We start from the raw sequence: 15185 nt of genomic DNA on the forward strand, positions 1-15185 counted from the left end.
TCATCTGAAAAAATAATTAACTAAATATCACTCTTCAAATAAAAATTACAGCAGTTCTCGTGAGCGCTAAAGTTTCTGTTTTTTACAGCAAGTTCAACAAGACTTTCCCCAAGTCTTCCCAACGGTTCTACTTGGCACAAACACTAATTAAACACAAAAAACAAAACCAAAACATAGGCTAAATAATTTATTTATTACTAAGCAGGAGCAAAAAGCAAGGAATAAAAATAAAATTGGGTTGCCTCCCAACAAGCGCTATTGTTTAACGCCCCTAGCTAGGCATAAAAGCGAGGATAGATCTAGGTATTGCCATCTTTGGTAAGCAATCCATAAGTGGATCCCATGATAGTTTTATATGGAAATTTTATTTTCTTTCTTGGAAAGTGTTCCATGCCCTTTTTTAATGGAAATTGAAATCTAATATTTCCTTCCTTCATATCAATAATCGCACCAACCGTTCTAAGGAAAGGTCTACCAAGAATAATAGGGCAAGAAGGATTGCAATCTATATCAAGAACAATGAAATCTACGGGCACATAATTCCTATTTGCAACAATAAGAACATCATTAATACTTCCCATAGGTTTCTTAATAGTGGAATCCGCAAGATGCAAGTTTAGAGAGCAATCATCAAAATTACGAAAATCTAGTAAATCACACAAAGTCTTGGGAATAGTAGAGACACTAGCACCCAAATCACACAAAGCATAAAACTCATGATCTTTAATTTTAATTTTAATAGTTGGTTCCCACTCATCATAGAGTTTTCTAGGAATATAAACTTTCAACTCAAGTTTTTCTTCATAAGATTGCATCAAGGCATCAACAATATGTTCGGTGAAGGCTTTATTTTGACTATAAGCATGTGGAGAATTTAGCACGGATTGCAACAAGGAAATACAATCAATTAAAGAGCAACTTTCATAATTAAATTCCTTGAAATCCAATATAGTGGGTTTAGCAACATCTAGATTTCTATTTCTTTCAATCCCACTTTCATCAATTTCATCATTAAGATCTAAATACTTCAAATTTTTAGAACGCCTTCTAGGTAAAGGAAGATCGTATTCAGTTTCATCAAGATTCATATTGCAAAACAAAGATTTAATAGGGGACACATTAATAACTTTTATATCTTCATCTTGATTTTCATAGGAATTGGAAGAACACACTTTAATAAAGGCATCTTTGAAAGCACGCATCCTAGCGGTTCTTTCCTTGCACTCATCAATGAAAATTCTCATGGCTTTGAGAGACTCATTGATATCATGCTTAGGAGGAATAGATCTAATCTTTAAAGAATCAATCTCAAGAGAAATTCTATCAACATTTCTAGCTGAATCATCAACTTTAAGAAATTTCTCTTCAAGAAAAGCATTAAAATTCTTTTGTGAATTCATAAACTCTTTAACACTATTCTCAAATTTAGTGGGTATCTTATTATAATTTCCATAAGAGTTGTTGTAGGAATTCCCATAATTATTAGAAGGATTACTAGGATATGGCCTAGGATTAAAATTCCCTCTATAAGCGTTGTTACCAAAATTATTCCTACCAACAAAATTCACATCCATAGATTCATTGTTATTCTCAATCAAAGTACACAAAGGCATATCATTAGGATCAGAAGAAGCACTCTTAGTAGCAAATAATTTCATAAGTTCATCCATCTTTCCACTCAACACATTGATTTCTTCTATCGCATGCAATTTTTTATTAGAAGATCTTTCAGTATGCCATTGAGAATAATTAACCATAATACTATCTAGGAGTTTAGTAGCATCTCCTAAAGTGATTTCCATAAAAGTGCCTCCCGTGGCCGAATCTAAAAGATTTCTAGAAGAAAAATTCAATACATCATAAAAAATTTGTATAATCATCCACAAATTCAAACCATGAGTAGGGCAATTACGTATCATTAATTTCATTCTCTCCCAAGCTTGTGCAACATGTTCATGATCAAGTTGTTTAAAGTTCATAATATCGTTTCTAAGAGAGATGATCTTAGTGGGAGGAAAATACTTAGAGATAAAAGCATCTTTGCACTTGTTCCATGAATCAATACTATTTTTAGGCAAAGATGAAAACCAAGCTTTAGCATGATCTCTAAGCGAAAAAGGAAATAGCTTCAATTTAACGACATCATTATTGACATCTTTTTTCTTTTGCATATCACATAAATCAACGAACTATTCAGATGAGTAGCGGCATCTTCACTAGGAAGGCCGGTGAATTGATCTTTCATAACAAGATTCAACAAAGCAGTATTAATTTCACAAGATTCAGCATCGATAAGAGGAGCAATCAAAGTGCTAAGGAAATCATTATTATTGGTATTGGTGAAGTCACACAATTTGGTAGTATCTTGAGCCATCGCGACAAACAAGCAATCTAACACACGAGCAAACAAAAAGGAAGCGGGCAAAAGAGGCAAATAGAGAGGGAGGATAGAGGGAGAGAGGGTGAATAAAATGGCAAGGGTGAAGTGGGGGAGAGGAAAACGAGAGGCAAATGTCAAATAATGTAATGCGAGAGATAGGGATTGTGATGGGTACTTGGTATGTTGACTTTTTGCGTAGACTCCCCGGCAACGGCACCAGAAATCCTTCTTGCTACGTCTTGAGCTTGTGTTGGTTTTCCCCGAAGAGGAAGGGATGATGCAGCAGAGTAGCGTAAGTATTTCCCTCAGTTTTTGAGAACCAAGGTATCAATCTAGTAGGAGGCCACGCTCAAGTCCCTCGTACCTGCACAAAACGATAGCTACTCGCAACAAACGCGACTAGGGGTTGTCAATCCCTTCACGGTCACTTACGAGAGTGAGATCTGATAGATATAATATTTTTGGTATTTTTCATATAAAGATGCAAAGTAAAAAGGAAAGGCAAAGTAAAAAGCAAAGTAAGATTAAAGTGATGGAGATTGATATGATGAGAATAGACCCGGGGGGGCATAGGTTTCACTAGTGGCTTCTCTCAAGAGCATAAGTATTCTACGGTGGGTGAACAAATTACTGTTAAGCAATTGACAGAATTGAGCATAGTTATGAGAATATCTAGGCATGATCATGTATATACGCATCACGTCCGTGACAAGTAGACCGAAACGATTCTGCATCTACTACTATTACTCCACTCATCGACCGCTATCCAGCATTCATCTAGAGTATTAAGTTAAAAACAGAGTAATGCTTTAAGCAAGATGACATGATGTAGAGAGATAAATTCATGCAATATGAAATAAACCCCATATTGTTATCCTCGATGGCAACGATGCAATACGTGCCTTGATGCCCCTTCGGTCACTGGGATAGGACACCGCAAGATCGAACCCAAAGCTAAGCACTTCTCCCGTGGCAAGAACTACCAATCTAGTTGGCCAAACCAAACGGATAATTCAAAGAGACTTGCAAAGATAACCAATCATACATAAAAGAATTCAGAGAATATTCAAATATTATTCATAGATAGACTTGATCATAAACCCACAATTCATCGGTCTCAACAAACACACCGCAAAAAGAAGATTACATCGAATAGATCTCCACAAGAGAGGGGGAGAACTTTGTATTGAGATTCAAAGAGAGAGAAGAAGCCATCTAGCTACTAACTATGTTCCCGAAGGTCTGAGGTAAAATACTCACACTTCATCGGAGGGGCTAGGATGATGTAGAAGCCCTCCGTGATGACGGCCCTCTTCCGACGGAGCTCCAGAACAGGCCCCAAGATGGGATCTCGTGGATACAGAAAGTTGCGGCGGTGGAATTAGGTTTTTGGCTCCCTGTTCTAATCGTTTGGGGGTACGTAGGTATATACAGGAGGAAGGAGTACGTCGGTGGAGCACCAAGGGGCGCACGAGGCAGGGGGCGCGCCCCCCACCCTCGTGACCTCCTCTTTGACTCCTTGGAGCAGGGTCCAAGTCTCCTGGATCACGTTCGGTGAGAAAATCACGTTCCCGAAGATTTTATTCCGTTTGGACTCCGTTTGATATTCTGTTTCTCCAAAACACTAAAATAGGCAAAAAAACAACAATTCTGGGCTGGGCCTCCAGTTAATAGGTTAGTCCCAAAAATAATATAAAAGTGGAAAATAAAGCCCAATATAGTCCAAAACAGTAGATAATATAGCATGGAGCAATCAAAAATTATAGATACGTTGGAGACGTATCACCTCCACGGGCTCCTGGTCATCCAGCCTCCACCGCGCGCTACTCCATCGGCTACTATTCAACCACCCCTCCACGGGCACCCCTCCACCGTCTACTGTTCATCCAGCCCTCCACACCATGGGGTCCTGTTCAACCACCCCTCCACGGGCACCCCTCCACTGTCTACTGTTCATCCAGCCCTCCACACCACGGGGTCCTGTTCATCCAGAGGCAACGCCACCGCTCACTGTTCATCCAACCCCTCCGCAACGCTCACTATTCATCCAATCGATCGGCTTCAGTTAGCAGCAGTAGCGAAGGAATCGCTCGATCGGGTTCAGTTAACATCCATCGATCAATCGCTCGGGTTCAGTAACGCGTTGCCTGCAGTGCAATCACTCGGGTTCAGTTAGAGCCCAACGCCTAGCTCAGGTTCAGTTAGAGCCAACGCCTCATGCACACGCGCGTACGTGTATGAGAGAAACGCGCATCGCTCGGCCCTCGACCTCCCACCGTAACCGGGAACTCCCCGAAATTTTCCTCGCCCTCGCTTCTAACATGGTTTCCATCATGGATGGCCCAAAGAATGTCATGCAGCTGCGTCTCCGGCACGCCCAGGACGAAAAGCCCATTTTTTGTCATGATTTTTTGTCATAGAAGTAGGAGCCCACCACATCTATGATGATACCGGGTTTTGTCACAATTATCGTCATAGAAGTGTCATATGTATGACAGAAAAAATTTCGTTCGGCCCAAAATGTCACGGATGTGTCTTTTTTTGTAGTGTAATTAAGCATGGCATAAGAAACTATAATCTCTAATTGTCATTGCAAACATGTTTATTCATAATAGGCTGAATCAGGAATGATGAACTAATCATATTTACAAAAACAAGAGAGGTCGAGTCCATACCAACTTTTCTCATCTCAATAAGTTCATCATATAATCATCATTATTGCCTTTCACTTGCATGACTGAATAGTGTGGATAATAATAATAGTGCATGTGCATTGGACTAATCTGGAATCTGCAAGCATTCAATTCAAGAGAGATGACAAGGTAATATGGGCTCTTTGTGAGGTCAACAATAATGCATATGAGAGCCACTCAATCATTTTAATTATGGTCTTCTCCTCTCAACCCCCAAAGAACAAGAAAAGAAATAAAACTATTTACACGGGAAAGCTCCCAACAAGAAAAAGAAGAACGATAAATCTTTTTGGGTTTTCTTTTTCAATTACTACTACAGGCATGGAAAGTAAACTAACTAAAAGCTACAACTATTTTTTTGGTTTTCTAAGGTTTATAAAACACACAAGAAGAAAGCATAAAAGGAAAATAAATAACATGGATATTACAGTGAAAAAGTATGAGCATCAACAACTAGCATGAGTGTGTGAACATGAATGTAATGTTGGTGAGAGATACGTACTCCCCCAAGCTTAGGCTTTTGGCCTAAGTTGGTCCATGGCCACGGCTGGCTTGGCGGATATCCAAAGTTATAGTTGGGGTCGTACTGAGAAGGATCCCCCTGGTGCCACTGGTTGGCGATCTCTTCCGGATTCCACTGATAAACAGACTGCCGGTGAGGATCAAATTGTGGTTCCGGCTCTGGCTCTTTAGTTGATGTGGGGTTTTGGTAGGCGTGAATGGCCTCCGGCGGAACAAGGTACTTGCCTGCATATAAGTCAAACAAGGAAGGAGCAGGCAAAGTAATAGTCTCAGGGTGATTTTTATCAAATATCAGTTTGTACTTAAGCATCTTTTCCTTATTCTTAACGATAAAATCATGCACTACCATACTCTTATAGTCTAGAAAAATAGGAGGCAACAACTTCTCTTCCTTCTCATAATGCCAAATAGGTATGTTAAAGTGTGCAGCGAGGCGCGAGGCGAAGATGCCTCCAAGGACGGGGCCCTTAGTACGGTTAAGATTTATCCGCTTTGCAACAATAGCGCCCATACTAAATGTGTCATCATGGAACAAGGCATGCCACAAAATAACAATATCAGGGGCACTAAGGTTGCCACAGTTTCTGCGACCAATTAAGCATCTACTAGCAAATATTGACAAGTAACGTAAAACAGGAAAATGTATGCTAGTAATTCTTGCATCAAAAACTTTCCTCGTTTCCCCTACATCAATTGTATCAATAAACCCTTCCACATCATCACGATGTGGTTCCTCTACACTGCCCTCAAAAGGGATCAAACAAACCCGACAAAAATCACGAAGTGACATCTCCTTATGCTCATCATATAAATAAAATTCCATCGTAAGTGGTGAGCTCCTAGCGTGGAAATGAAAGTTTTGCACAAAGATATTGATGAGTAAGAGATATTGTTCGCGTTGGTCGTGGAGGAAGGTGGTGAGGCCTGCATTCTCAGCCAACTCATAGAAATCATCATAAATCCTGGCTGCTCTCAAGAAATCACCACAAGGCCATTCACACGGCCGAACCTCCGCGGTGCGAGGGAGATTATACTTGGGCTTCTTGTTCTCTTCACTATGTTTATCCTTCGAGCTTCGGCTCGATGAGCCCCTCAAAAATCTCTTCATCTTTTTCTGAAAATTTCTGAAATTTTTAGTAACTTAAAATAAAAGTGAACCAAACTCATCAATATTGATAGCAAGTACTCCTACAAGCGCCTAGAGGCAATATCATGCATCAAAACTACTTTTGACCACATAAATTTGACATGCAAGCTCAAGAACAGGGTCACCTAAGTAGCAAAAATTTGCAATGAATAAAGCACTAGAACAAAAACTAATTGGACCATTGGAGGAGTCATATACCAAAGAACAATCCCCCAAAGCAGTTTTATGAATGGAGCTTTGAGCTAGGAGATCGAAAATGGCAGCAAGATGAGCTTGAACTCGGGTTTGAGCTAGTTGGTGATTTTTGTGGGAGGAAAAAGGAGTGTGTGGTAGCTGGAATAAGTGGAGGGGAGCCACTATGGGCCCACGAGGCAGGGGGCGTGCCCAGGGGGTAGGGCGCGCCCTCCACCCTCGTGGGCACGTGGCTGCTCCACTTGTTGTGTTTTCAGTGCCAGAAATTCTAACATATTCTAGAAAAAAATCATATTTAATTTTCAGGGCATTTGGAGAACTTTTATTTTCGGGGTATTTTTTTATTGCATGGATAATTCAGAAAACAGACAGAAAATACTATTTTTTCTTTATTTAATATAAATAACAGAAAGTAAAAGGTGGGTACAGAGAGTTGTGTTTTCTAAATTCATCCATCTCATGCTCATCAAAAGGAATCCACTAACAAGATTAATCAGGTCTTGTTAACAAACTCATTTCGAATAACATGAAACCGGAGAATTTTCGAAGAATACTAGGTTACCTCAACGGGGATATGCACATCCCCAACAATAAGAATATCATATTTCTTCTTGATAGTAGGAAGAGGAAATTCAAAACCTCCAAAAAGGGTCTTCCAAGAATAATAGACATACTATCGTCCTCGGGAATATCAAGAATAACAAAGTCCATTAAAATGGTAACGTTTGCAACCACAACAGGCACATCCTCACAAATACCGACAGGTATAGCAGTTGATTTATCAGCCATTTGCAAAGATATTTCAGTAGGTGTCAACTTATTCAAATCAAGTCTACGATATAAAGAGAGAGGCATAACACTAACACCGGCTCCAAGATCACATAAAGCAGTTTTAACATAGTTTCTTTTAATAGAGCATGGTATAGTTGGTACTCCTGGATCTCCAAGTTTCTTTGGTATTCCACCTTCAAAAGTATAATTAGCAAGCATGGTGGAAATTTCAGCTTCTAGTATCTCTCTTTTATTAGTAACTATTTCTTTCATGTATTTAGCATAAGGATTCATTTTAAGCATATCAGTCAAACGCATACGCAAAAAGATTGGTCTAATCATTTCAGCAAAGCGCTCAAAATCCTCATCATCCTTTTTCTTGGATGGTTTAGGTGGAAAAGGCATGGGTTTCTGAACCCATGGTTCTCTTTCCTTACTGTGCTTCCTAGCAACAGAGTCTCTCTTATCATAACGTTGATTCTTTGATTGTGGGTTATCAAGATCAACAGAGCATCATCATTAACATTATCACTAGGTTCATGTTCATTACCAGATTGTGTTTCAGCATCAGAAATAGAAATATCATTAGGATTCTCAGGTGTGTCAACAACAAGTTCACTAGAAGCATGCAAAGTCCTATCATTTTTCTTTCTCTTCCTCTTAGAAGGACTAGCTGCATCAACACTATTTCTCTGAGAATCTTGCTCAATTCTCTTAGGATGGCCCTCAGGATACAAAGGTTCCTGAGTAACTTTACCACCTCTAGTTGCAACTCTAACAGCAAAGTCATTATTTTTACTATTCAATTCATTGAGCAAATCATTCTGAGCTTTAAGTACTTGTTCTACTTGAGTGGTAACCATAGAAGCATGTTTACTAATAAGTTTAAGTTCAACTTTAACACTAGCCATATAATCACTCAATTGTTCAAGCATATCAGCATTGTGTTTCAATTGTCTACCAACATAAGCATTGAAGTTTTCTTGTTTAATAATAAAATTATCAAACTCATCTAAGCATTGGCTAGCAGACTTATTACGAGGAATATCACCTTCATCAAATCTATAGAGAGAATTTACCTTTACTACCTGTGTCGGGTTATCAAGACCATGTGTTTCTTCAATAGGTGATGAATTAAGACCATGTATTTCTTCAACAGGAGGTAAATTCTTAACATCTTCAGCTTTTATACCTTTTTCTTTCATAGATTTCTTTGCCTCTTGCATATCTTTAGGACTGAGAAATAGAATGCCCCTTTTCTTCGGAGTTGGCTTAGGAGTTGGTTCAGGAAGTGTCCAATTATTTTCATTGGTCAACATATTATTCAATAGAATTTCAGCTTGATCAACAGTTCTTTCCCTGAAAATACAACCAGCACAACTATCCAGGTAATCTCTGGAAGCATCGGTTAGTCCATTATAAAAGATATCAAGTTTTTCATTTTTCTTGAGAGGATGATCAGGCAAAGCATTAAGTAATTGGAGAAGCCTCCCCCAAGCTTGTGGGAGACTCTCTTCTTCAATTTGCTCAAAATTATATATCTCCCTTAAAGCAACTTGTTTCTTATGAGTGGGGAAATATTCAGCAGAGAAGTAGTAAATCATATCCTCGGGACTACGCACACAATCAGGATCAAGAGAATTAAACCATATCTTTGCATCACCCTTTAATGAGAACAGAAATAATTTAAAGATGTAATAATAGCAAGTTTTCTCATCATTAGTAGCTATATCATTTAATTTAGTAAGATGGGCCACAACAGTTTTAGATTCATAGCCATAGAAAGGATCAGATTCAACCAAAGTAATTATATCAGGATCAACTGAGAAATCATAATCCTTATCAGTAATAAAGATAGGTGAAGTAGCATAAGCTAGATCATATTTCATTCTAGCATTCAGAGTTTTTTCTTTAAGCTTAGCTAATAGTTTCTTAAGATCACTTCTATCATTGTAGGCAAGAAAATCTCTAGCAGTTTCTTCATCCATAACATAACCCTCAGGAACAACAGGCAATTCATATTTAGGGGGAGAATCTTCATCATCACTTTCATCAATATTATCAGTTTCAATAATTTCATTCTCTCTGGCCCTAGAAAGTTGTTCATCAAGAAATTCACCTTGTGGCACAGTAGTTTCAAGCATAGAAGTAGTTTCATCATAAGTATCATGCATAGCAGAAGTGACATCATCAATAACATGCGACATATCAAAATTATTAGCAGACGCAGGTTTAGGTGTCGCAAGCTTACTCAAAACAGAAGGTGAATCAAGTGCAGAGCTAGATGGCAGTTCCTTACCACCCCTCGTAGTTGAGGGAAAATCTTGGTTCTTTGACCTTTCAAGTTCTTCATAATGATAAGCAGATATAAATCCAAAAATCAAATAATAGAGCTATGCTCCCCGGCAACGGCGCCAAAAAATGTTCTTGATAACCCACAACTATAGGGGATCGCAACAGTTTTCGAGGGTAGAGTATTCAACCCAAATTTATTGATTCGACACAAGGGGAGCCAAAGAATATTCTCAAGTATTAGAAGCTGAGTTGTCAATTCAACCACACTTGGAAACATAATATCTGCAGCAAGGTATTTAGTAGCAAAACTATGATAGTAGTGGTAATGGTGGCAAAAGTAATATTTTTGGGTTTTGTAGTGATTGTAACAGTAGCAGCGGGAAAGTAAATAAGCGAAGAACAATATAGGAAAAGCTCGTAGGCATTGGATCGGTGATGGAGAATTATGACGGATGCGATCGATCATATAACAGTCATAACCTAGGGTGACACAGAACTAGCTCCAGTTCATCAATGTAATGTAGGCATGTATTCCAAATATAGTCATACGTGCTTATGGAAAAGAACTTGCATGACATCTTTTGTCCTACCCTCCCGTGGGAGAGGGGTCCTATCGGAAACTAAGGGATATTAAGGCCTCCTTTTAATAGAGTACCGGACCAAAGCATTAACGCATAGTTAATACATGAACTCCTCAAACAATGGTCATCACCGGTAAGTATCCCGATTATTGTCACTTCGGAGTTAACGGATCTTAACACATAATAGGTGACTATAGACTTGCAAGATAGGATAAAGAACTCTCATATATTGATGAAAACATAATAGGTTCAGATCTGAAATCATGGCACTCGGGCCCTAGTGAAAAGCATTAAGCATAGCAAAGTCATGGCAACATCAATCTCAGAACATAGTGGATACTAGGGATCAAACCCTAACAAAACTAACTCAATTACATGATAAATCTCATCCAACCCATCACCGTCCAGCAAGCCTACGATGGAATTACTCACGCATGGCAGTGAGCATCATGAAATTGGTGATGGAGGAAGGTTGATGATGACGATGGCGACGGATTCCCCTCTCCGAAGCCCCGAACGGACTCCAGAGCAGCCCTCCCAAGAGAGTTTAGGGCTTGGCGGTGGCTCTGTATCGTAAAACATGATGAATCCTTCTCTTTGATTTTTTTCTCCGGAAGTGAATATATGGAGTCAAGGTGGACGACGGTGGAGCATCAGGGGGCCCACAAGGTAGGGGGCGCGCCCAGGGGGTAGGGCGCGCCCCCCATCCTCGTGGATAGGTGGTGGGACCCCTGACATGGATCTTTCTTCTAGTATATTTTATATATCCCAAAATAATTCTCCGTTGATTTTCAGGTCATTCCGAGAACTTTTATTTCTGCACAAAAATAACAGCATGGCAATTCTGCTGAAAACAGCGTCAGTCCGGGTTAGTTTCATTCGAATCATGCAAGTTAGAGTCCAAAACAAGGGCAAAAGTGTTTGGAAAAGTAGATACGACGGAGACGTATCAGATCTCAATGTTGTCGGTCTTCAGGCCGGCCAGTTACTCATATGGACCAAAACGTGGGCCTATAATCATCTTGGGCCACTAGCAGGTCTAGACGTATAGTAATTTTCCGCCTTTAACAGGCAAGTAAAGTTCTGGCCCGCTGGGCCAGAGAATACCATGGGCTTTTAACAGGCTAAAAACTAGATTGGGCTAGCATTGAGCCGAAAAATTCATGCACCAATACATGCCGAAACTGCCTAAGGCCCATGTTTGGCCCAAATAGGACGAGCCATTAATAGGCCAAAATATATCTCGGGCCCTGTTTGGCCTAATAAAATTATGGGCTTTAAGCAGGACAGTATCAACGTGGGCCGTAGGCCCAACAGTGTCATGGGACATTATCAGATGGGCTGTAAGCAGGCCGGGTTCAACGCGGGATGTAATTAGGCCCAACTGTTACACGGGCCATTAACAGGCAGATAGGCCAGTTGGGCTGAAATTTATCCATCAAGACTATGGGCCATTAAGAGGCCTAAAGTTACTTCACACAACAAATAACCCAGTTTCCACATAGGTCATTAAATGGCCTAAAGTTATACCGGGCCGACAACGTCCCAGATGCACCACGACCCGCTAACAGGCCGGAACTATTATCGGGCTGAACTGGTAAATGGGCATTTAACAGGCTAGAATACAAACCTGGCTTAGAATGGGCCCAAAAGAATTGTTGCGTATTAACGGGCCTGATCCAATATGGGCAGTAATTTGGCCCAAAACACGACAGGCTGTGAACGGGATGATCTAATATGGGCCTCAATTTGACCCAAAACATGGTAGGCTGTTAACGGGCCAGCCCACTAGTGTCTAAAAAATATGGTGGGCCTTTAGTTGGGCCGGCCATTTTACCTTAAATGGGCCACTGTTGGGCTATGCCACATGTCGACATATCATAGGCGTCTTCCTTCCATTGTAGGGATGACATCTGTCCCAACGATGAGCTGACACGTGCATCATCCAGCGAATGAGAATTTTACACGTGGAAAATCCCCATTGGTCGGAGCAGTTAACAGGTTATGGGATCCAAATCGGAACTCAATAGCTTAACGGAGACCTATTACGGTGGATGCCACGTGTCGGTCACCCTTGACGAAACCACTTCTATGATGCGCGATTTATCGTCATGGAAGTGGACACTTCCGTGATGATAATTTTGGTAATGTCATGGAACACTTCTACGACAGCACAGGTATGACTATCTTGATTCTGTTAGAAAATCGTCATGGATGTACATGCATGACAGAAAACATGACCTACTATGACAAACACGTATCATCACGGAAGTGTAGTTTTTTTTGTAGTGCTAACACACACACGTTGATCTGGATAACCGTTTTTGTTGGTTTGTCTTATCGCAAATAGTTCATCTGAGTGACCTGTATATCGTCTATCGCACACACTTTGATCTGGCTAACTGTTTATGTGGTTTTGTCTCATTGCAAACAGTTTGTATGGACCAACTATATGCCACTTATCGCACACACAACTCTTTTCTGAATCATGCTTGATTGATCCACCATCGCACACAGTTTATTTCATTGGTGACGGTTTTATTACCATACCATTTGTGATTCATGCATCACACATAGTTTTGTTGAATGGTCTCCTATACATGTGTCGCGTTAGGACCTTCCTGCAGTAGTGTATGGTGATACTACATGTTATACTCATGGTCCAGCCCACATTACATTTAGTGCTTATATAAGAGTCAATGGATATGATAATTTTGGCACCGAATTCGGCAACGTCTACTTTAAAGTGTCCATATCTAATTTTAAAGAATCCTCTGCATACGTAATATCCTATTCCAAAGTGATTCTCCGGATACGGTATAACATGTAGCATGCAGATACAGATTATCCAAAAATCAACTAGAATTGTCTTAGAGTTTCAAACTGGATAATCTATTTTTTGAGTAAAATAATCCTAGCCTAATATGATAGAGATACTAATTATGGAGTTATCAAGTACAATTAACTAGCATGCCCAACTATGAATTTTATCACTAGTAGAGTTGATGGTTTAATTACTCAATTTGTATTGATACCATCTCACAAAGCTCGGATTTTAGCCTAAATCATATCTTTATTTTCTTAACTAATTGATTCATGCAAGGATGAAATTTTAAACCCTTCTCAAACGTTTCTAGGAATATAATTACCTACCTAACAGACTGTTGATTCAAATATTTTGGTTTCCGGTCCAAGTCTGCCTCGTTTCCAATTTGAATCTATGGTCTGCTATATCTGCACTCGAGTCCACAACCCATCAATATCGGCTCCGCTATGAATCCAAGAAAATAATATGGTGAAGGATATGGTATGAGATAAATCTATTCTGATTCGTTTACACTCCAAAGGGTTTACAAAACGAATGTTCTCCTCATTAGTCCATTTGGCCGCGGTCACTAAGGGGCACACCAGACTTATAAGAGTTCTATTTTCATCTTTGGAAAATAATAGTTGTGTGCCACTTTTATGGCGGCCTCTTTCATATCTCTATACTTTGTACATAAAAATCATATTAGTTAGGCTCACACATCTTCTTTGTTCACTTGGTGTTACTTCAAAAAATCAGGGAGTGAGTCTCATAATCTAAGAAATTCTTGTTGTTCCGGATATATATGCAATGAGTCACTAAGAACACATCATTTTTGCAACACACACTTTACCAAGCTGGCAAATTAGGGCTCACGGTCACAAGAATCTAATATTTCTAGCATGCAACTTTTTAGAACATTGGCATGAGTTAGATATTCATGTGTGTGTTCTGAGCCAAAACATAAAGACAACTTGGCAGAGTCAAAAAATTTACCACTCATCATTATTAGTTCCTCTTGCTAAATAATCTTATTAATTGATACAGCACATCCTCCACAGCCTTAACACATTTCTTCTTCAACACTCTTTTTTGCAAAAACAAAGTATCATAAATTTTTTTGTTTTGACAATAACTTCACACCCCCCTTGGGTAAAGCCCTCCTTGCTGCAGGCCACAACACATTCTGCCTGATCACAGCGTGAAGAGGTATATGTCCCACTAAGCTCTTTGCACGTCTTGGCCTCTAAACCTACAAAACAATAATCAAAATATCGTGCATGAAAAACCAGATCGTACAATATTCTGAAGGGACAAAAGAAAAGAATGTGAGTAAAGTAGTATAATTTACACATATGGCTAGCAAATGTATAGATCATACATTAAAGAAGTGCATTGTTCTTGCAGGGGATTATTCTTAAAATATTTACCAAGAACTAAATGGAGTGGCATGAGGAGTAGAAAACATAGTAGGATTGTCACATTGAGGGTTCCCATGTCTCAAGTAATATACGGTCAAAAGGCAAGTAAGAGAGAACACAAAAGATGCACATCCAAATGGTCTATGCCATCTCTTATAGCCATGGATGATGATATCTGAAGAAAAATATAAGTCAAAGATATGACGTATCTTGTGTCTTCAATATATGTGTGAAAAATAAAAGTCAAAGATATGACATATCTCGTGTCGTCAATATATCTGTGACGCGATGTTGTTTTCTCTACTCCTAATGGAGAACTTGTTAGCCTGTTACTCCGGTTTTATTTCCTCTCACCACCCCTCCCATTGAATTTTCCC

General features: G+C 39.5%; 1 long non-coding RNA gene across 1 annotated transcript; it reads right to left on the minus strand.

Annotated features, from left to right (window-relative positions):
* Positions 1 to 14399: 14399 nt before the first annotated feature.
* Positions 14400 to 14923, minus strand: LOC119359152. Its single transcript, XR_005172393.1, has 2 exons — positions 14818 to 14923; positions 14400 to 14639 (listed from the first exon to the last, which is right to left on the minus strand). It is a non-coding gene; the product is annotated as an uncharacterized LOC119359152 (long non-coding RNA).
* Between the last annotated feature and the right edge of the window lie 262 nt (positions 14924 to 15185).

The sequence above is a fragment of the Triticum dicoccoides genome, chromosome 2A (genome assembly GCF_002162155.2).
Source record: "Triticum dicoccoides isolate Atlit2015 ecotype Zavitan chromosome 2A, WEW_v2.0, whole genome shotgun sequence".
Classification (NCBI taxonomy): Eukaryota; Viridiplantae; Streptophyta; class Magnoliopsida; order Poales; family Poaceae; genus Triticum; species Triticum dicoccoides.